Below are 23061 nucleotides of genomic sequence, written 5' to 3'. Positions count from 1 at the left end.
AGAACTCTGAGTATTTTTTCTGGTTGTCTTCAAACTCAGATACACTAAGTAAACTCAGATCACATATTATGTATTTTCTTAAAAAACGCTGTTTCATCCTTCTTTCTTTAATAAATGAAATTCAGAACTCCTTTGAAAGAATCAAACAAGCAACTTTTTTTCTGCCTTTGAGGAGGTTTTCTTTGTAATTTTAGAAAATGCTTATCAAAACAGGAGGATAATAGTAAAATACAGTTACAGGAGTGAACTAGTTTATTTGTATTACTAAATGTCCATGCATTACCACATGCTTAGTGACAGACTAATTCAATTATAAGCATAACTCCACATCATGGCTGAAAGTACTGAGAAAGAGAAAGTTGCAACACTCACCAAAACCAAGGTCATAGTTTCCTTAAGACAACTCTTCAGCAAAATGGAGTACCTCTGCTTACTTCAGATTATAGAGATATTCTTGTAGCTGCTAAGAGCAGCTAAGATTCCCTGTCAAACCCACAGAAGCTCTGAGAAGCAAGGAAATTCAGACAGGGAAGGAAAGCAGCCCTAGATTCAGCTGAGAAGTTACTGATGGGAAGGGCACAACCTTCCCCCTCAAGTTTTCTGGATGTAGTTATGTGTGTGGCTCTCATCTGTTGGCAAGAGCAAACACTGCTAAGTCCTGGAAGACTTTTATTTAAAAATAGCTCTTATAAGCATCTCTATATGGGTAACTAAAAGTATGAAAAAGATTTTCTGCAATGAAGTATAGAAAGCTCCTTGTGAGGGCCATCAGCTTCTCTTCCACCTCACCTAGTACAAAGTCCACACAAATGACAGTTAGCAAAGTCATTAAAATTCAAGCAAGTGGTTTTCTGCATTAAAGTGATTCAAATCACTCTGAGCCAGAAGAGAGTAGTTTTCTGTGCTAGGGTCATGGATGACATGTAATTACATTCCAAAGGACAGAAAAGAGAAACAAGGATGAAGTATTACAGGTTTGTTTTAACTATCAGATATGAGGATGTGCTCCCACTGCTTGCTATATGAGAATACCTAAGTATTTTCTATTAAGCAAGCAAACAATTTGAAGGCCGTTGATGTTTTAGTTCAGTTGAATAGCAGAAATCCTTCTCTCATTTGAAAAAAGATATTATTTTCTTCACTTTCATCAATGAAAGTACCAAGTTGAAACCTTTCTAATGCTTTTACAAAGTCAGTGACACGAAGGGCAATTTTGTTTAAAGGTATGTGATTTCCAAACTGTCTATTGCTGTCTGCAGAGCAAGTATCTACAGAATTAGTGGTCTGTCACTTTTAATCACTGACTTTGATATCAAGTGTTTGATATATTTATGTGAAGGAACCAAATAAACATGGGACCCCATTGTCCTAGACACTGTGCAAAATACAATCTATCTCTTCCTCAGAGAACAGTTGGTATCTCAGAGTGGACTGGTTTTTACACAGGAAAGTAATCCTTGCCTGGCCTCTACAATCTCCACCTAAACTACAAATTTCTACTGCACCCAGTCTCACAAAATACTCAATATGGTGCAGTTCTTACTATTTTTATTAATTCAGAGCGCTTCCCAGGACTAGAGACCAACTTGAATCAAAATTCAAAAAGACAAACCATTCAAAGAAAAGGTCAAACTTCATAGGAGGCTTAACTCTATATTGTCTTTTATTAGCTCCATCACATGGCATTTTCTGTCCAAAACAGGGTTTCCAAGCCAACACTGCAGAGGTTAATGGCAGATACAATTAATAAGCTACACTTTGGAACAAGTTTCTTGAAAAAAAACTACATGTGCTTTTAGAAAGCTACCAAACTCTCATGAATATTCTAGTCTAACTCAGGGCTTTTTATTAATTTCTTTTCGTGCTTTCTAGCCTAATGGGGTATCCCCTTTTCTGTGTTTGTATGGTAAGTTTCTTATCTTCAGTGGGGCTAATTGTGCAGACTGCTTCTTTGCATTCAGACAGTAAATACACTTTACCTTTTTCATGTCTGCATTTCATTCATTTGCTATTTTGAAATGAAATAAGAGTGGTGATCAGACTTATCACCTTATGGCTGGATAGAAACATAATCATTTCTCACTTTCCCATTGCTACATTCATGCAAGAGTTGTACATTCTCCTCTTATTTCATACACAGTAGGGATCATAATTTTGTCTGACACTACCTAGGTTTCCTGCTCAGGCAGAGACACTTTCTGGAACCTGTTAGAAGTTTTACTTTTAAACCTCCATTTGAATCACCTCATTTTCTGAAATACCAATTCAGTTCCCTAAGTTCTTCTCAAGCTCTTGGCAAGCTTATTCTAAGAAATGTAAAGAAAAAAAAGAGTATAAAAGTTTATTTGTATGTAATTTCCAATAGTAATGTTCTGAAACTCTTTAACAATATCATTTTTAGAAATGCAGTGTCTTCTGTTATATGTATTGCTGAGGCTCACCTGGTATATGGCAAATACATTGTAAATGTATGAACGTTCAGTCATTCCTCAGCTAGGGAAGCTCTCTTGAAATCAATGGCAAAATTTTTACTAATTCATTAAAATCCTGCCTTTAGAAGTCTATCTTAGTTACAAATCAATTATCCAAAGTCTGCCTTTGACTGCCATCTTTCATTTAAGCTAGGACATACAAAACAAAAGAGAGAGAAAGTAAACTCTGAAGTGTATGTTCCTATTCGATTTTGAAAATAGCTGAGAAACCAATAATTCATCCTTAGTGAAAAAGACTATCATTATTCCCTTTTTTATAAATGAATTAATTTACAGTGAACATGACAAACTTTTGCCAGATGTAGCATTGCAGTCTTCAAAGCAACACAGAATAAATGGACTGAAATTATGTATCCCAAGAAACTGTTCAAGACTGAGAAAACCTAACTTTATATAAATACTTTGTGGTTGATGGTTTAGGATGAACACACAAAATTCAACCAATGTACAAATTATTCCCTTCGAATCAGAATTTCAGAGCAATACACTCTATGACATTTATTCTCTTGGCATAAAGCTGGAACTGTGCACATAAAATAGAAGCTTTGTGTTAAGTTTAGCTTCTGTCTCTCAAGGTAAGAGTTTTCTTAACTTGTTCTTGAACTCTTTTAATATCATTCTTTATGAGGTCTTCTACTGCAATTTCAGATAATATGGAAAAGTATATGAAATTATTCAGGAAAGATGAATATTATTTCATAAAATATTTTATTCACTGAAAAATGCTACCTCAGATTGGCCAAAATTATCCACAAAACTAATGAAGTATCGTTAATACTTAGAGTAAAAAATATTTTGTAGCAAAAAAATTGCATTTAAATATATTTTCATTTCCCACTTCAAAATTTTCACATTAAAATTTACAAAATTTTATTATAAAAGAGGAAATGAAATTAAAAACCAAAAAGGTTTCTTCTTCTTCACTTGCAATGTTTTGGGCAAATACCGATTGCTTTTTTCTGCCCTGAAGTTTTGGTTCAGCCAAAAAAACCATGAAAACCCCATAATTATTCATTGTATCACTTTGAGCTGATCAGGAAAGAGGGTGAAAAGTAGTATAATGTACCTGCATGTTGGTATTTCTTTAACTTGCACATCTGAGTGTGCAACCTTAGTGTGCAAAATATACATCCGGGGGCATTCAGCAGAAATTTCTGAAGTGGGCCGTATCAGCTAACCCAGACGGCACCTCTGAAAGGAGGGAAACTAATCTGCTGTGGTTGTGCTTCACTAGACAGTGGCAGGAGACCAATCAACCAGGGCATGGCATCTGCAACACCAACTAAAGCAACGAGCTGCGCATGCAGCAATAGGAAGATCCCAGGTTTTTTGCTGGGTGTACACTCACATGCTGAATGCACTGAACGCTCTCTTTTTCTCTTTTAAAGTACATGAATTCCAAAGACAGACAGAATAGCTGGTTATGACTCAGGGAAGAGGGTTAGATAATGAGCTATTCAGTCTCAAAATTCATTCCTGAACAAATCAGTGTTTTTTTCAGGATTAAGGTGTTTCTCTGCTAAACACCACCACAGACAAAGATATATGCCCATCCCAGGAATGGATGTAGAGTACAGGGGAAAAAAAAAAAAAAAGAAAAGTCAAATGCATTAGTCCCACAACAAAAAGATTTTCAAATAGTCAAGCATGGCCATTATTGTCAGACTGTGTCTTGTACTGGAAAGAAGGTGCCAAAATAAGGAGAACAAAATGGACCTTCCCACCCAGTGGGAGGGCGCAGCCTAGCACAGCCAGCTTTCTCAATAAGATGGCTATCACCTCTCTGCCCTAGATCTGCAGTGTGCTGCCCCTGGAGCACAGGACCCATTACCCTAGCAATAGCAATAAAGAGCTGTAGAAGAATTTGGCTATCACCTTACCCTCACAGCCAATTTACTTGTCTGTCTGGATCCTATGGTTTCCCTCTATGCATGCACCTACCACAACCTCTTAGGATGTAGAAAAAATATCTCTGCTGCCTTTTTTCCAGAGGCAGTGCATGCGAACAAGGTGTAGATTTCAGGTAATCTTTTTGTTTACTAGAGGCTGAGTTACTTTAAAAAGCAGACTGCATGATTATATCCCACTGCAAGATTCTCTTTAAAACTGCTAGCACAGAATCTTTGATAAAAGTATTTTGTATAACACTGTGAGCTAGGCTGCATGGCACAAAAGCTTCCATCAGAAGCTGATTCTTTAGTGATAATTAACAACAGTCTTATGAAGGCTCAGCTATCAAGTTGAAATGCAGTTCTCGCACAGAAAATGTTGCCTGGCAGTATTCAGTCATCGCTGTGAAGGTGCAGTCATGCAAATTGTCCCAGCTGTTCATAGGCTGGGGCAAGTGGTTGGGGTCAAAGCCAAAACAGTCATTAGATATTTAACTGCTTGAGGGGAAATTAATTAATGATCAGAAAATTCAAGATTTCTTTGGGTCTTTCTCTGAATATCAAGTGCTGATCACCATCGATGGAGAGCTATTGCACTAAACAGCCTTAGGTCATAGAATCATAGAATATCTCAAGTTGAAAGGGACCCATAAGGATCATCGAGTCCAACTCCCTGCGCCTCGGACTACCTAAAACTAAACCAGATGACTAAGAGCATCGTCCAGATGCTCCTTGAACTTTGACAGGCTTGGTGCTGTGACCACTTCCCTGGGGGGCCTGTTCCAGTGACCAACCAGTGACCAAATTCTCAGTGAAGAACCTTTTCCTAATGTCCTAATGTGAACTTCCCCTGACGCAGCTTCATTCCATTTCCTTGTGTCCTATCGCTGGTCACCAGAGAGAGCAGATAAGCACCTCCCCTTTCGCTGCCCTCTTTGAGGAAGTTGTAGACTGCCATGAGGTCACCCCTCAGCCTTCTCTTCTCCAAGATGAACAAACCAAGTGACCTCAGCCGCTCCTTGGAAGTCTTGTCCTCGAGGCCTTTCACCATCTTCACTGTCCTCCTCTGGACACACTCTCATAGTTTGATGTCCTTCTTATATTGATGCACCCAAAAGTGCACACAGGACTCGAGGTGGGGCTGCACCAGTGCAGTGTAGAGTGGGACAATCACCTCCCTTGACCAGCTAGCTATGCTGTGCTTGATGCACCTCAGGACATGGTTGGCTCTTTTGGCTGCCAGGGCACACTGTTGACTCATATTCAACTTGCCATCAACCCAAACCCCCAGATATCTTTCTGTGGGGCTGCTCTCCAGCCTCTCATCCCCCACTTTGTACATATAACCAGGATTACCCTGTCCCAGGTGGAGAATCCAGCACTTGCTCTTTTAAAATTTCATATGGTTGATGATTGCCCAGCTCTCTAGTTTATCCAGATCTCTCTGTAAGACCTCTCTACCCTCGAGGGAGTCTACAGCTCCTCCTAGTTTACTATCACTGGCAAACTTACTTAATGTACATTATATTCCTGCATCCAGCTCATTTACAAAAACATTAAAGAGCACTGGCCCTAAAATTGAGCCCTGGGGAACCCCACTGGTGACTAGTTGCCAGCCTGAGGTAACCCCATTTACTGTAACTTTTTGAGCCCGACCCATCACCCAATTGTTCACCCAACGTATTATGGACTTGTCTAGCTGTGTGCTGGACATTTTGTCCAGAAGGATACTGTGAGAGACAGCATCAGAAGCTTTGCTCAAATCCAAAACCACCACATCTACTGGCTTCCCTTGGTCAGCGAGGTGGGTGACCTTGTCATAAAAGGAAATTAACTTAGTTAAGCAGGACTTTCCCCTCGTGGACCCATGCTGGCTATGACCAATGACTGCATTGTCTCTCAAGTGTTTTTCAACAACTCCCAGAATAACCTTCTCCATAATTCTACCAGGCACTGAAGTGAGACTGACGGGCCTGTAATTACCAGGGTCTTCCTTCTTTCCCTTCTTGAAAACTGGGACAACATTTGCCAGCTTCCAGTCGACTGGGACCTCTCCAGACTCCCAAGACCATTGAACAATACTGGAGAGAGGTCCCACAATAACATCAGCCAGGTCTTTCAGTACCCTGGGATGAATCCCATTAGGCCCCATACACTTGTGTGCATCCAGCTGGAGCAGCAAGTCTTGAACAAGTTCAGAGTCGGCTGGGAGTTTATCATTCCCCCAGTCACAGTCTTCCAACACAGGGCTCCGGGGGTCCCAGGGCCCACTATCAGTGTTGAAGACAGAGGCAAAGAAGGCTTTAAACATCTCTGCTTTGTCTATGTCCCTATATGTGAGGTGACTGACCTCATCAAGTAATGGACCAATGTTATCTCTGGTCCTCCTTTTGCTGTTAACATATTTAAAAAAGCCCTTTTTGTTGTCCACAGTGCTGGCCAGCTTGAACTCTAATCGAGCTTTGGCCACACACATTTTCTCCCTACAGTGGCAAACAGCATCTCTGTAGGCCTCCTGTGTCGCCTGTCCTTGCTTCCAATGTCCATACATTTTCCTTTTCCACCTAAGTTCTACAAGAAGATCTCTGCTCAGCCAAGCTGGCCCCTTCTGCACCGCTTGCTTGACTTCTGCCACTCTGGAAGTGCCTGCTCCTGTGCTCTTAAGAGATGGCTCTTGAAAAGTGACCAGCATTCATGGACCTCAATACCTTCAAAAGCAGATTTCCAGGGGACCTTACTAACTAGCTCCTTCAGCAGCCCAAAGTCTGCTCTCCCCATAGCCAGGGTCAAAGTTTTGCTGCCAGTTTTCCTCCAATCACCAACAATTTGAAACTCAACCATTTTGCGGTCACTGTGACCAAGACAGCCACCGATCACCACTTCACTCATGAGACCCTCTCTGTTTACAAACAACAAATCTAGGAGGGCACCTTTCCTAGTTGGCTCCCTTAGTACCTGCACCAAGAAGTTACCTTCAACATGCTTCAGGAATTTCCTGGACCTGTTTGTGTCTGCTGTATAATATTCCCAGCTGATGTCCGGGAAGTCAAAAATCACCCATAAGGACAGGGGCAGCTGATCTAGAGATATCCCTTAATTCCTTATAGAATAATTCATCGGTGTTTTGGTCCTGGCTGGGTGGTTGATAGTAGACTCCCACAACAACATCCGCTTTATTTGCTTTCCCCTTCATCCTTACTCAGAGGCTCTCAACCTTGTTGTCACCAACTGCCAGCACCATATAATCCAACCCCTCCCTTACACACAGAGCCATCGCCCCACCTCGCCTGCCCTGCCTATCCCTCCTGAAGAGCCTGTAACCATCCATCAGAGCACACCAGTCACAGGACTCATCCCACCAGGTTTCCCTTATGCCAATGATGTCGTAGCTCTGGGATTGGGCCAAAGCTTCTAGCTCCTCTTGTTTATTCCTCATGCTGTGCGCATTAGTATAAAGACATTTCAAATGCACTCCAGTGTAGTCAGGACTGAAGGACCTCACTAGTACACCATTCCTCAACCATTGGCGTGCCACCCCATGGCTTATCACTAGCAAGCCTGGTTTTATCGCTTTCCCCCTCCAAATCTAGTTTAAAGTTCTTTCAATGAGCCCTGCTAACTCTCGTGTGAAGATCCTTTTCCCCCTTTGAGAAAGGTGTATTCCATCTGTCACTAGCAGGCCTGATGTTGTGTAGACCATCCTGTCATCAAAAAACCCAAAATTCGGCCAATAAGACCAGTCATGTAGCCAGGTATGGATCAGCTGGGTCTGCCTGTTTCTTCCAACATAATTTGCTGCAACTGAAAGGAGAGAGAGAAACACTACTTGTGCTCTTGATCCCTTAAGTTGTCCCAAGGCCCTGAAGTCTCTTTTGATCACCCTTGGACTTCTTATTGCAACTTCATCGCTGCCTACATGAAAGACCAAAAATAGATAATATTCTGAGTGCCATACAAGGGTAGGAAGTTTTCTTGTAACATCTTTAACTCAGGCCCAGGGAGGCAGCAGACTTCCCTAAGAAGCGGGTCCGGTCGGCATATTGGGTGTTCTGTTCCCCTCAGAAGAGAGTCTCCTATGTCAATGACCTGTCTTTTATTCTTTATGGAAGTGGTTTTGAAATGGGGCGTAGGCCAACTTAACCTTGGCGACACCTCCAGCCTAGATGGACCATCATCCTCATCATTGTTTGCTTCCACGTCTAGAGCATCGTACCTATTGTACAAGGGCACCTGGGAAGGTGAGGGAGTTGTAGAAGAGATTTGCTGCTGCGCTGGGCAGGAACTTGTCGCCATTGCCCCCTATCATTTAGGTCGCTGCATTCTGCCGGGTGGAGAGAGGATAGGGGATCCTCCGTATCATGTGTCTGCCTGACAGGTCTGTTCCAGGGATGGCAGGGTGCAGATCCAGTAGTCGATCTCCTTTTCAGGCTCCTTCATACGCCTCAACCTACTCACCTTCTCCTGGCGCTCTGTCACTAAGCGGAGGTGTTCCTCTACCTGCTGCTGCCTTCCAGTAGTGGCATAAGAGCAGGGCACACCCTGCAGCCTGACACCTGGGTGCCAGCATGTTCCCACCGGAGCTCTTTCTGGGAAGCTGCTTTAGTTGTGGTGAGTTCAGAGAGGACATAGCCTTCTTCTGGGTAGATACCATTGCTCCCTGATCGAGCTGGCAGAGTTACAGAATTGCCCTTCCTGCGCAAACTGCTGTGCCCTGCCCTGGCTGCTGCACCATGCCCTGGTCACTATTGTTCCCCAGGGGTTTCTTTTATAGGTGTGGGGGCTTGCCCGCTGTTGCTCCTGGCCCTGCCCAGGTCTCGTCAGCTGCTGTCACATGAGCTGCGGGCTCCTGGTGGGTCTCTCCGCTCCCCTGAGGTTTCCCTGGTTCCGGAACCCCCTCTGTGCACCGCACTAGAGCACTCCGCTGAGGATAGTGCTGGCACCAGAGCTGCTCACCTCGGCAACTGAGTGTGCCAAGATCTAGATCTAGAGCTCTGCTACTGTTCTTCTCTTGCAATCTCCCTTCTCCCCCACCACGATGCTCTCTTGATCTCTCTCATCAGTATATAATCCTTTCTTCCTGCATGACTTCCTGCTAGAGATTTAGGAAGCAAGTTTTTTTTCTCATGTCTTCCTCCTCTGTGTGAATAAGCTTAAACTACATACTTAATACCAATGTTTAGACCCTAACTAGCCATTGCATAACCATGCCCTTTTGTCCAGGGGAAATTTTGTGCTGCAGAAGATTTTGAATGTCAGGCTACAAGACTTTTATATCAGTAGCACAGAACAATGAGACGAGGGCTACCAGACTTTTCCAAGCTGAAACAAAGACCATTTAATTCAAATCCGCCTGAAAAAAAAATGAATGTGGACATCTCCTTCTCCTCATCTGCCAGAAGAGGATTAAAAAGCAAGTAGCAACAAACAACTAGTCTTGACCCATCTTCAGTAAAAAAATGTAAATGCCCAATTCCCCTTGACCACTTTCTAATCAGCAAATTTCTCCAGTCATCACATTTTTTCTTCTGCTGCATTCACCTGAAAAAAGCTGTGTCTTACTAGCAATGGTGGATATGCAAATAGCAATTCTAGATCATTTTCTGGAAGTCAAGCCACGTACTGGAGAATTTAATGAGGAAATTTTCAAGTTAAAGTTCAGTGAAGCTTCTAAAATTAAACTCTAAACATTGCAAGGTAAGCTCATCATTAAAATCTTGATTTTAGTAAGCTGAAGATAGATTGCTGATTTTGTAAATGCTCTAGATAATCCTACTGTTCAGGGTAACACAGTCTGTATGTGGCCGAGAGAAACAGACTGGAGCTGAGATAGATAAACTACAAACCACTGAACTGATAGAATGATTTCTAGATTCATAATTTATTGAAATAAACAAACACACACCCCCCCGCCCCGTTTTCTTTTTTTTGCAGAGATGACCAGAAGTAAGTGATATAGATGCCAATGACCAAGCATAAGCAGTGCTATAGACCTGGGTAAAGAACTTGCTTTGTGATATTCTGCAACTAAACACTAAAATTATTCCAGTGTGAATAATCTCTTACTCTGGCAGTGTGCACTGCACGAGAAAAACAGGATTATTTTGATATTCACCTCAACACAACAAATATATAGCTTTTCATTACTTTAGCCAGTTAGCATGTTTATAGATGACTACTACATAGAAAGAAATATGCAATGTTTTCTGTGGTGATCAATGGACGTGGTGCTCATTGCAGCTCTTGCCAGTTTTGTACTGCCCATGGATGATCTCTCTGCACATTGTCTCACCTGGGAAACACTCTGTAGGAATGTGAGAGTAGTGCAGGAAGTGTGAAGCTAAAGACAAACACTCCAAATTCTTGTAATTGACAAAAAACCAACATAGCAAAAGAGCAGACTCTACCTTCCTTCCAAGACCCAAGATAGTGTTAACAACAGCAGGGTTCTTGAGAGAGAGGGAAAGAGAAGTATCAACAAGTTATATTTTCTGATCTTCAGACTCCTTGCCTTTTTTTTTTTTTTAACAGGCATTAACAACAAGCATTTCAGTCACTTCCTCAAGGTTCTGTGTATGTTTTGATACCTTAATACAGGAGGTGTTGATACCCTTCACTGGTTTATTCTAGGTTAGACACGTAAACCCAGAGTTTACTCCCCTGAGGAGCCATGAAGTAGGAAGGGGCCCTCAGGCATCTTCAACTCTCTCTATGCATTTATATTGTCCCTGACAGACAACTCTCCAGCCTGTGTTTAGATGGCTGGCAGTGATTGATTCTCTATTCTTATGCATGAATATTATTCTCACAATGGTTTTCCTAAATCTTTGCTGCTGTAATTTATGGCCTCTGTTTCTTTCTCACCTTGGACCTGAAAAACAACTGTTTTTATCCCTGTGCAACTGCCTAATATGTATTATGTTTACCTACTGGATTTATATCCCTCATTAGCTTTTCTTCCTTAGTTAATTCATTCAGTCTTTCCCCATGGGTCATGTTTTCTGGACCTCTGGTCATTCTCATTGCTGTCCTCTGGACTTTCTCCAGCTGGTCTGCATCTCTTTTGTAGTATGAGTCAGTAAGGTTAATGGAATTTGGATTTATGCTATTGCATAAATGTTTAGTTCTCTGAGCTTATTTTGCTAATGATATTACACTATATTACACTATTCAAAACAATATGAAAGGTTTGCCTAAGAAGCTTATGTTTCTTTTTTACTTGCCTGGTGAATCCTCTGCATAATGTTTAGAAATTATCTACAATATCATAAGCAATGGCCATTCATTAAAAATTAATCAGGAAGCATTTGGATAGCTCTTTTTGCAGCTGCAAAATTCAGTAGTTTGCAAAAACTGTTAATTACTCACTTCCTATGCCCTTTGATTTCAGACAGCCAGGAAAACAGAAACATGGTCCTGACTTTTGTACTTTTCATCCATGTATAATATATTCCTGTATGCCAACAGAAGAAGAATAATTCTCAAAATATTTTCCCAAATGTCTCCTTCCAAGTCCCACAGAGGCAGCAATTGAAAATATTTTTCTGCAAAACTGTAGCTGTTGGCCCAGTCCCTGGTAGCAGTAATTTGCATACTATTGAGTTCTGCACCTTTAGGAGGTCAGGAGCTCTCATATCAGAAAAAAAGACACTTTTTACAATGGCAACTTTACCCTACACTATAGGACTCACATATGCTACAGATCTGGATGAGCCTCACTGAAAATGTATAGCTATTTGTTTTCTTTGCAAACACTCTATCTTCCAGAGACTTTCTGTAGCAGAGAGTTTTCCTCTAACTAGAAGAAAAAATGTGGATTTTTTCTTCTGATCTGAAGTTGGACTTATGAGATAAGTTCTTGTATAACTTATCAATTTGTTACAGCAGGCAGACTCTTTTTTCATGTGTGACAACAGCAGGAGAGAACCCTTTTCTGGGAGTTAGTGTGTGCCATTTAAAGAAATCAGATGATTTTTTAGCACATTAAACTCCCCTCCAGATTGAAATAATGTCAAAAGACATTTTTTGTCCAGGCTTTCTCAAAGCTCCTCTGTCCCAGATTTAAACTAGCATGTTCTTGTTTTCACCTATATACTTTATAATTTGCAGTTCCCTAAAGTCTATCTGCTTGACACAGGAAACCCAACTAAAAAGAGGATTGAGCCCAACCAAGAACAATTGCAGACAGTTGCTTTCTTGTAAGCGTTACTAGTTATAGAAGAGGGATGGCCATGCACAAAACCAAGTTGTATGTCAGTTGGCATGGATAAAATAAGGATCATCTTTTCTTTGGAGAGCTTCTTTCCAAACAGACATGTTAATTGCTCATGGGTACTGCTGATGAGTGCCAACTGTTCAAGGAGTAGTGCTGGACAGAACAGCACAAATAATGTTGCAGAGTGAGAAGAGGGTGCAGTTGGGTCTCCACTGTATGACAGACCCTCTGCTACAGCTTTTCTTTCTTCTCCTCTGCTCCTACTATGGATAAGCATTACTTCAAAGTCTAATGTCAGCTGGCTGCTCCCCAGCATCTTTCTGTCTTTAAAGCTGTATTTCCCCAGAGGTTGATGCAGTAAAAGCAAAGGGGAAGAAATGATAAAATGTGTTGGGACAGCACAGTGCTACATTAGAAAGAGGAAGAAAAGTTAAGCTTCCTGGTAGTCTTTTCCTCCAAATCATAGCAACATCTTCTCTCACTGTTCTGCTGTATCTCCAAAAGAATGGATGTTTCCTATCACTTTGGATATCACATTTAACCTTCCTAACATACCCTGGCCAACAAGAAACTGTTCTAGATACTATCATGCTGCAGATGCCTACACTTCCCAAACACAGGCTTTGATAAAGAAGGCTTTTAAGTAAGCAGGAGGAAAGTTAAGTTCTGGCCACCTTATTTGTTTTGTTGAAAAGATTTTTCTGCAGTTAGATAGCTCCCCTGCAATAGATTTCCCATGCTGATTAGCACAGATGAGTTGTTTCTTTCCTCTCTCCACCCACCCTCACAAGGCTGAGTAAGGAGCTTCCAGCTGGCCTAGTTTCTCAGTTTAATAGCTTTGAACATCTAAGTAAACCAGAGAAAGGTGCTACCTTTGTATTCCTATTGGCTGACATACTACAGGGAGAGATGGACATCCTCGTCCTCCTTCCAATCCATATTTACAGCAGAGTCAATTATATAGGGCAGCACAGCTAAAAAATATTCATCAGCAAAATAATATGGATCCTGATTCTCTTCCTCACAAAATAGACAGTAATTTTTCCACTGAACTCAGGAGGAGGAAAACCTCTACTCCAAATATACACTCTCAGTTTTAACACAAAAACACTTTGACAACTTATTTTTTGTTATTTAACTTTTGTGTGCCTGCAGTTCTTATAACACATCATGTGGGCCTAATGTTGGCCTAAGGAAAAATCAGAAAGAAAGTCATATTTGCTTCATAAAGGAAATATGCTCACTAATGAGAACTTTTTACCATCTTAAACATGTTATGAATTTGAGACTGAGAGGTATCTTTACTCCCTTCAAGAGAAAAAACATTAATTGGTTTTTTTAAGTTCCAAATTGCTTTTTAGCATATGAATAAAGTGATGCCAGGCTAGTTTTTTCCTCTAGTTCACACTGAGCATTTTCAGAGTGCTTAGCAGATGTGAACTAGATGCTTTTGGACACAAACAATTTCAGAAATATTGTGCTCACTCCCTTAATAGAAGCAATTTACTTCCTCTCTGCTCTGTCAAGTATAATATTACAGAATCAGTTCCTTCTTACTTTTGCTGTGGTTAATGAAAGGTTTGTCAAAGTTTTATGATCTCTAAAATCTCTTTAAAAGAAATTCAAAACATTTCTGGTGTAAACTCTAAGAAAGTAAGGTAAGCTGCCCCCATCCTTCCTGCACCTGTGTGCACAAACACACAAACACACATACACACACAGATCGGCAAATAGATTCAGTATTTCATATGGAATACTATACTGTAGTGCAAGCAACTCCACTGCAATTTTGATACACAGTCAGATAAAGCTACTGATACTTGCAATCTGGAGAGGTCATACAAACTTGTAGTAACTTTCAGGCAATAGACATACATGCCCTGAAGGAGAACCTGTCAGCCCCTTGGAAAACTGAATTTACTAGATTTCATACTGTCCCTGGCAAAAGCAAAAATATACTAAAACACAGAGTGAATAAGATAGCTCATTCAAACATTTGTTAGGAGTGAACAAAAAAGAAAATCAGCAGGAGGGAATCATTAATATTTTACATTCACCAGATTCAGCACCCAATAACTGCTGAAATGAACCACTCATTCCAGTTTCCATCACAAGCATATTGGTTTAGCATCACAAGAGTCACTGAATCACAAACTTCTATTAGTTATGCCCCTACATACTGGCAGTAATTGAAGCCATACCTGCGAACATGCAATATTGCTCTCTGAATAGAACTGGAGCACTAAAGAAAAGTTGTTTTCATTCTAGCTGCATCTTGGCAGCTAGAGATATAAGCTGTAGCCCACAGTGCTAGCTGCAACACAGAAATATCTGATTACCAGTCAAGTTTGCTTTCCTCATGCACACATGTGCAAGCAAAGAAACACACAATGCAATTTTTCAGGAATCTAAACCAGAGGCAAAATACATTCTAGAAATGTTTCAAAGTTATCTCATGGTTCTGTATTATTAATGCATACAATAAACCTGACTAATCAACATCTGTCCTGGATTTATGATTATAGTTCCCATAGAGATCTTCTACCTACACTTATGCAAACCTCTAGCATGAAAATTTACAATGCAGCTATGAGCACCGCTATCTTAACAGCTTCATGGTCTGCAAGAAGCACAAATCTTATTCCCAATATCTTTAATATCACCAGAACAAAAGCGAGCAAAAACAGAGAAGGGTATTTTCTATTTGGAGGTGAAAAGTCAGGGAAATTAACTTAGTGATACAGAGTTGTTCAGTCTGAATAAGAAAATTACAACAGGGAGAATTTCCAGGGAGATCTAAGAGCTGGCTCCTTGCTGTTGCGTACTTGCAAGACCTGAAGCCTCTGTAATGCACCAAACCAAATTGTGTGATCTTGTTGAGGTATTGCTTTACATGAAATGAGTAGGTACAAGTATAAAACAGAGCATGCATTCACTTTTTTTACCATAATGGATTAGAACCACTGCAGATCTATTCAAACTCTATATGCATTTGTCAAAACTTGTAGAATAGCATACTCCAAAACTCTAGGTACAGAAAAGCTCTCATGAAGAGAGCTTAAGTTCTGCTTGTGTTCCTGTGTCTAATATTATCCGTTAGCTAGGTGAAAAAAAAAAAAAAAAAAAAAAAAGAAAAAGCCTTCGAGCCAATGGAGAACAACAGACCTGGGGATCCATGTGGAATTTGGGCCACCTGAATATAACCATAATTTTGCAGGTCCATGAAAGAGGGCATACCTGTTAGATAAGAGATGAGCAAATACAAATGATTTAAATAGGAAAGCTGGATCTTGCTGCTGCATGTTCCTTTTCAGAGCTCAAGGCTTGTAATACAATGCAGGGGATCACTAGAAGTAACATGTGGAAAAAGCCTTGAAGAAATGTAGCTTTTATAGAGTTCAACAACTATCTCCATTCTCTCTAACAGCTCTGTCGAGTCTTTTAGATTGTTTCTGCATTTAATTAAAGTACAGAGAAACAAAGGGGAGGATTTTCCTTCAGTGTAAATGATGTTAACTTATAACCTTCCAGAGGAAAGACTAATATTATGTATCACCATTGTGCAGACAAAGAAGTTCATACAGAAAATAACTGGCAGGTATTAACCTGCATATGTATTAGCATACATATTCAAGAACGTGCACCCTTGTTACAAAACTCGTGCATCTCCTCCCAATAGGCCCAATTCTTACTTCTACAGTCAGAATTCAGGGAGCTAAACAAAAACATAATCTTAAAACCCTATGATATTCAAACTCCTAAAGAGCAAGTTTATTTTTATTTCGGGAAGTAGCTGTAGGTGGAGTTATTAAGATGTGAGTTCAAGGTGTGAAAGAAATTTACTCCTTTATATTAACTCAGTTCTCTTGTTTGTTTAAAACAAAACAAAACAAAACAAACAACTATAATGAAGCCTGAATACTGGGACAAATGTTTTAACTACAGTTTATCTGAGTACCTTAGCTGGGTATTGAGATAATTAGGTAGATGCAAGAAGTTATCTCTCTATGCTGCAGAGTCTGAGGCCCTCTACTTGCATTTTTTCCAGTCTCATTGTAAAACAACCCACTGATGCTCCCCCAAGAAACTCTCGAGTTACAGCTTTGGTCACTCCAACATGGTTGCCTGTTTGACATACTGCAACAGACCCTCAGCTTCTGTAAATCAGCCAAGTTCCACCAACATCACTGGAATTACTCTGGTACCAACATTATATGCTTGGCTTTAAGGTCCTGACAAAAAGAAAAAGAGAATTGAGGAATAGTGTTGAGCTGTGCAATATCAGCCTTTGAAACCTTCACAATGAAATATGTAGTTCCCAGCGATGGCATTCACAGTCCTGAGCTGCATATGGTGTTTTTAGGCTAAGAACTGAGGCACCTTCAGGGCTGGGTGGCAGCTATGCCAGGATTTTGAGGATGGTAGTTTTGGAGGCCGCACTCATACCTTGCTGTGAGCGGGGCTAGCTTGTAATTCTCATCTGTTTGCCTAACAGTAGTAAGTTAATGCATTATTCATAAAATGCCTTTGTGCTTCTTTTTATCAAGCTCTGGTGCTGCTTTTAAGCAGTCTTTTTGTTGTTTTCTAATTTTGCCTAATTTAAGTATACTGAGAAGAAATCCTGTATGTGTATCCTCATAGCATCTGTCAGTACTGGAGCTCTAGGGAGAAAAAGGAATTGAAGCTATGTATCGCCAGTACTTTTTAACATGCCATAACTTTCGTCCGCCTAAATTTGAGCTTGATCTTCAGGGACATTACATTAGCCTTCCAGAAACACTCATTAAAAGGCTCAGAAAGCTTCTCTGTACTTGCCAGAGACATCCCACTGGTATTGCTGGGGGTCGTCTTCTCATTCCTTGCTCACTGCAGCAGAGACCACACAGCCTCCCCGTGAGCCGCTCGGGCCAGGGTGCTGCCTCTGCACTTCATGGGAATGAGCCAGCTACCTGCACACTGCATCCAGTCACACCGGCTGGGGTCTGGGAGCCCTGAAAAATAAAGAGGGATCAGTAAACCACTGCAAGAATTAGTCCCGCTCTGGGAAAAAAAAAAAAAACAACAAACAAAACCAACAGCTTTTCTTTCACTGAGACACTGAAGGAGCTCACAACATCATGTTTATAAGTAAGGAAGGTTAAGAGGTTACAGAATCACAGAATACAACTACTGTCATGTAAGAGGACATTTATATAACTGTGCAGAAAGGACGTAAGTCACAGAGCCAGTCTGGTAGGTTAGCTGACAAGGTGCAACAAATGTCTGGGACCTGCCATCCAAATGCCAAAGCTGAGAAAGCTCAAACTTTTAGCTGTAAAATGTTGTTGAAAATAATATGTCCTGACAGAATGATATGGGGAATGATCTACAAAATGATATGGGAAATGATATGGGAAATAAATGAAGATAATTTTTTTCAGGAATTAAAATATTTGCTTCACAAAAGGAATTTTTGGGTGGAGTATCTGTCACAAAGATATCAAAGAGGTTAGACTAGAGCACCAACATCAAGGTTTTCCCAGCCTCATGAACAGTAACTGGGAATTTTAATTATTAACTTTGGGGTACTCATACTATTAAATTTTATGGGGAATTGTCAGCAACACACACTGAATGGCTTTGAAAACACTAACCTGTTTATGCATGCAAAATCTGGACAGTATTTTGGAGTTACTATTGCAGATAACAAGTATTCACAAACTCAGAAACATACTGAATAATACAGGTCAGCATACCATCCATATCAACTAAAGAAGCTGTCTCCATATTTATTTTTTTTAATGCTGCACCTTTCTCCACATGAGTGCACGTGGACAGCACTCAGCCAAACAATTGCATAGCACCATAATATCCCTAAAGGTTTCAGTAGTTATTCCCCAACGTTATTTTTAGCACAAGGGGAGTAACAGAAGCAGTTACCAGGGTGATTTCTGTTGGCCTTCCTTTCTCCTCTATTTCTCTTTAAAAGAAAAAAATAATTTAGTTACCTCCAGTTTGGAAGACAAAAATATATTTGGATTTATTTTGATAACATTTTCCATGAAAGTCAATTTGCATTTTTATAAACAAATCTTTTCCTAGTCACAAGATGGGCGTGACATTTATGGAAATTGTATGTTCATTGTTCATCTGGCCTGGCTTCATGCTGTTGTTGCTGTTCAGAGATGCTTATGATCATCTCAAAGCTGATGGGGTTTGTTTTGTTTTTTACTTCTGATCTCTCTCTGATGAATTCAGTCATTACTGCCTTAGAAATTAGCCAAATGAGGTGTGTGAAAAATGTTTTATTTCTTATTCCCTGAGTAAGGATAGAGTTGTTTGTTCTTCTCTATCTGACTCAATTTACCCAGATGGTCCACTGCTTGTCTGCCTTACAAGAGGTTTGTGTTTATAAACAGGTTAGATGATGTAAGTAAAGTAAATAGTATTAAGTTCTCAACTGCTACAGTAACCAGGCTTTCAAAAAGATGTAAGTAGTATTGATTTGCAATTTTTCTGTGCATTAGACTGGACTGTCATCACAGTCTTGCCTAGAAGTATTTCTGAATACATTTTTTGAATCCACTTCATAACTTAATGTAGTCATCACATAATCGGGAAGAGAGATTTTATGAAAAGCTGTACTTTTCATAAAATTGTCAGAATCTTTATTTTTTACTTCAACCAATACAGTTCATCTTCACCCACATCCCTGATTTGGTCCTTTTGTACAGATCTTCTAACCTACTTTTACCATTTACCAAGTAATCCCCTGCTTGAAAAATTCTCACCCTTTCTCAGAACTCTAAGCTCATCTTATTTCAGACAGGTAAATATGCATCAGTTAAAGGTAAAGCAGCTTCACTCTTTATTTTGTTTTTGACAACAAAAAACAAATAAACTTGCAGCTGTATAATCAAAATCAACCCTTCTGTAGTTGCAGGTCAATGAGACTGGCTAGAAAACATGTAAGAACTCAGCATGCCCTGTAATGGGGTCTTGCAACCCTTTAACAGGCAAAACAAACCAAAACCATAAAATTGGAATGTATTCTAAGAATACTCATGTCAGGCACAAGGCAACTCTATTTTGCATCTTTATTAAGCCATTTCACAGATGCTCCGCTCACTTCTTTTCATGAAGATGGTGCGATGTAGTTTTCTTGTACCTGAATTGCTTGGAATATGTTAAAGCTTCCAGGGAAAACAGTAAGAAAGAACACTTTGTGCATGATATTCAGCTATAATTCCTTTGGGTCATGCTCATTTCCAGCTCTTGTTATGACTGCAAATAGCTGGCTAAAAAGGTGCAGGCTGGTATCTTTAATAAAATTCTATTTATAGCAGTTAATGTTAAAAGGCAAACAAAAAAAAAAAAGGAAAATTTTATTAATTCAAGTTGTTCTGTTAGAAAGAAAAAGGATGAATATTTCATTATATAAAGTGCTTTAGCTTACTTTTAGAGGTTACATAGGAAGATTGTGATGGCTTATTTATTTGCAGGATAGTTGTTGCTGAAGGGTCCAAAGAGAGATAGGCGTAGCCTATTCTGGTAGGGCTGCCGAGTCACTGGAGAAAAGGAGATCTATGTCATCAAAATGACAAATAATTTTTTAACCAACAAAAATGCAAAGAATGAGGGAAAAGAAGGAAATGTCTGTAAAAAGTTGGCAGTGATTAAAAAAAAAAGATAAAATTTTCTTATAGATCTCTTCTAGAACATAGGTAAATTTTATAAAATATCACCCATAAACTGGGTGATATTTTATAAAACTAAGATTCCTTTCTCCCTTTCTCTTTGTCCCTTTCTTATTGTGTGAAGTTTAATTTATTATGATTTATACCAGGAATTCCCAAGACATGCAAGAAAAAGGCAAGTGGTGATAATCTGTTATTGATTACCCTAGAGAACTCTAACAAATTATCCAATTCTACGAGGCCCTGAAATATGTTTTCTAACGTGGTTTCCAGTTTCCTTCCATTATTTAGCTTCCTGATTTAAAAATCACAAAAGTAATGAAGACTATGGAATTTCTAATGTAAATCAAAACACAACTGAAACGTTACAAGTAACAGTATTACAAAGATAGCATTGTTCAGTTTGTGCGTGTTCCCACCGTTCTATTATTTCTTTTTTGCATGACTCTGCATTAAATTTCATTTTAATCAGAGAATCAGACTAAATCAGACATTATCAAAAGGTAAAAAAAGAAATGAGTTCCTCCTTAACTAAAGGTCACAGATTAATTCATTTTAAATAAATATTAATTTTAAAGACCACCCGTTCATTTTATAAAGTTCACATTGTGATAGATGTAACAAAAGAGAAATAATTTGATGATATAAGAATGCAGGGTTTCCTGATAGTAATTCAATGCTTTAGTATTTACTATTTTCATTGAGGATGCCATAAAAAGCAATATCAAACAAGTCCTGCATGGCTTTGCATCATTCTTTTTCCTCTTGAAATGTAAAAATGCCTTTTTCTTACTCTGGAGATTAGTGCTTTCTCTTTACTTAAAATTATAACTAACATTCTCTCATTGATCTTGAGGATGCACAAGAGAGACTACAATGCAAGTCTCAAGTTTCAGAATAAATAAGTGCAAACATAAAGTAGCAAATCTTCACAAAGTGAATATATCAAAATTTTAAATGACTGCTAGATTTGCCAACAGTTCACTTGCAAATTGAGTCCAGGGCCATATATTACATTAAATAGCAAGAGCAGAACCTTCATTTTCTTGCACTACAAAAACAGGACTAGGGCTTTTGAGACACGGACTCTACTTAAAGCTCCTGCCTAGACAAATTTCTTAAGCAAATTATTCAATTTTCACTTCCTTCTGATGTTTTGCTAGTCCTGCCTATTCTGAGTACATGGGCTTTGTGAAGCGAGGACCATCATTTATTCAATTTTTGCACAGGACCTAGAACAATCGTTTCTTGAGTGACCTGAGAACTTTAACTAATATAGATATTCTTTATTCTGTGCACTGAGCTAGCAAAGCTGTCATTCTTCTGTCTGTTCACCTCTCTTCTACATGCACTTCAGTGTTTGGACTGGGAAAATCAAGGGTACAGAAACATAAGCAGAAGGAAGGCTTTGCCTGTAACATTTCTTTGTGGCTACTACAGAAATAAGAGTGAAAGGTGCCTTTCTAGTCTGCAACCCTCCCTGAACTTCTGAGTTAACAAAACTACAGTCTCTGCCATAGTAGCCAGTTTGGGGGTCATGAGAAAGGATCATAACAGTGTTTTCATTTGTTGTGGGATGCTCAGACGCTCTTATGTTACAAAACACAATGAGACACTACTGCTCATGCATGGGACCACCATGTTCTCCATAGCCATACAAGACCAGACCCATAAAATCTTGTGTAGGAAACAGAGGATGTGGCAATTCCTGAAAGAGTAACAACAGCTCCAGCACTATCCTATTTAGAAACAAAAGAGGTTTGCTTGTATACAGGCATCTTTCAGGAGGTAAATGTGGGGTCTGGAATCCCTGCTCTCCCAGACAAGGAAATAGGTTCAGCTTGACTCTTTGAACTAGTCTATTCTATCTAAAAGCTGAACCTTATACAATAACTACTTTGTGGGGGTTTGTCCTACGGCAAATGTACTTTCAGCATCAGGAAATGAAGATGATGCTTTCTGAGTCATTCTCCCAGCTGGATCATGTCTGGATCATGTTGTCAATAGTAATTTTAAAATAATCCCCTCCCCTCCCTGCTCCTACTCCACCACCAGTAGCAGCACGAGACATGAGCAAAAAAAATGCAAACAACAGATAACTAGCTGGTTTGTCTTTGTACATTCTTTTGCCTTCACTTCCAAAACAGACAAGAAGCATAACTGCTAAGTGACTCATTTCTTTTTTTTCCTTTTATACAAAGCAAAACAATAATTTGAAAACAAGCACTTCAAAGTGAGCAAGAAATCTAAGATGACAGTTCATCTCTGTATTAAGAAAAAAACAACCCTGCACACAAAAAAGAAAAATAAATAATGCCCACCGTAAGATTGTCCTCTTGGGATAGCTCCGTAGTGTGCTCTAGCACTGAGGCTTGACAGAAGTTCAGGGCTGTCACTGCTGAGCAATACTGTTAGTTCATAAAACCTCCTTAGACCTGGGGCAGGAAGTTCAAATCCATTTATAACATCACTGCTGCCAGAAGGGACCTGGGGTGTATTTTTAATACTAGTTCTGAGGCACAGAGTAGACACAAAAGTAAAGGACTGTGAACTTACCATCACAGATGAATCACATAAGTCTCTTAACCAACACAGAGAGTGTCATTTGAAACGGTATGTTTACGGCATTTGAATCTCAAACAAGGATAGGTATTTATGAGAGACGTGACAGACACATGTACCTGATGTGAAGGCTCTGTTCCTCATACGTACTAATTCAGGGCCAGCAGATCTTGCTGTGGTGCCAGCAACTACATTCACCTACATTTCCCTTCCCATCCTCCTCAATGAAG

General features: G+C 39.7%; 1 long non-coding RNA gene across 1 annotated transcript; it reads right to left on the bottom strand.

Moving 5' to 3' along the window:
• Positions 1 to 17414: 17414 nt before the first annotated feature.
• On the bottom strand, positions 17415 to 22705 carry LOC140646999 (uncharacterized). Its single transcript, XR_012040630.1, has 3 exons — positions 22591 to 22705; positions 20029 to 20140; positions 17415 to 17584 (listed from the first exon to the last, which is right to left on the bottom strand). It is a non-coding gene; the product is annotated as an uncharacterized lncRNA (long non-coding RNA).
• Between the last annotated feature and the right edge of the window lie 356 nt (positions 22706 to 23061).

This window comes from Ciconia boyciana, chromosome 2 (genome assembly GCF_034638445.1).
Source record: "Ciconia boyciana chromosome 2, ASM3463844v1, whole genome shotgun sequence".
Classification (NCBI taxonomy): domain Eukaryota; kingdom Metazoa; phylum Chordata; class Aves; order Ciconiiformes; family Ciconiidae; genus Ciconia; species Ciconia boyciana.
Note: the sequence above shows the minus strand (reverse complement) of the source record. Positions and strands in the feature narration are given on the sequence as shown.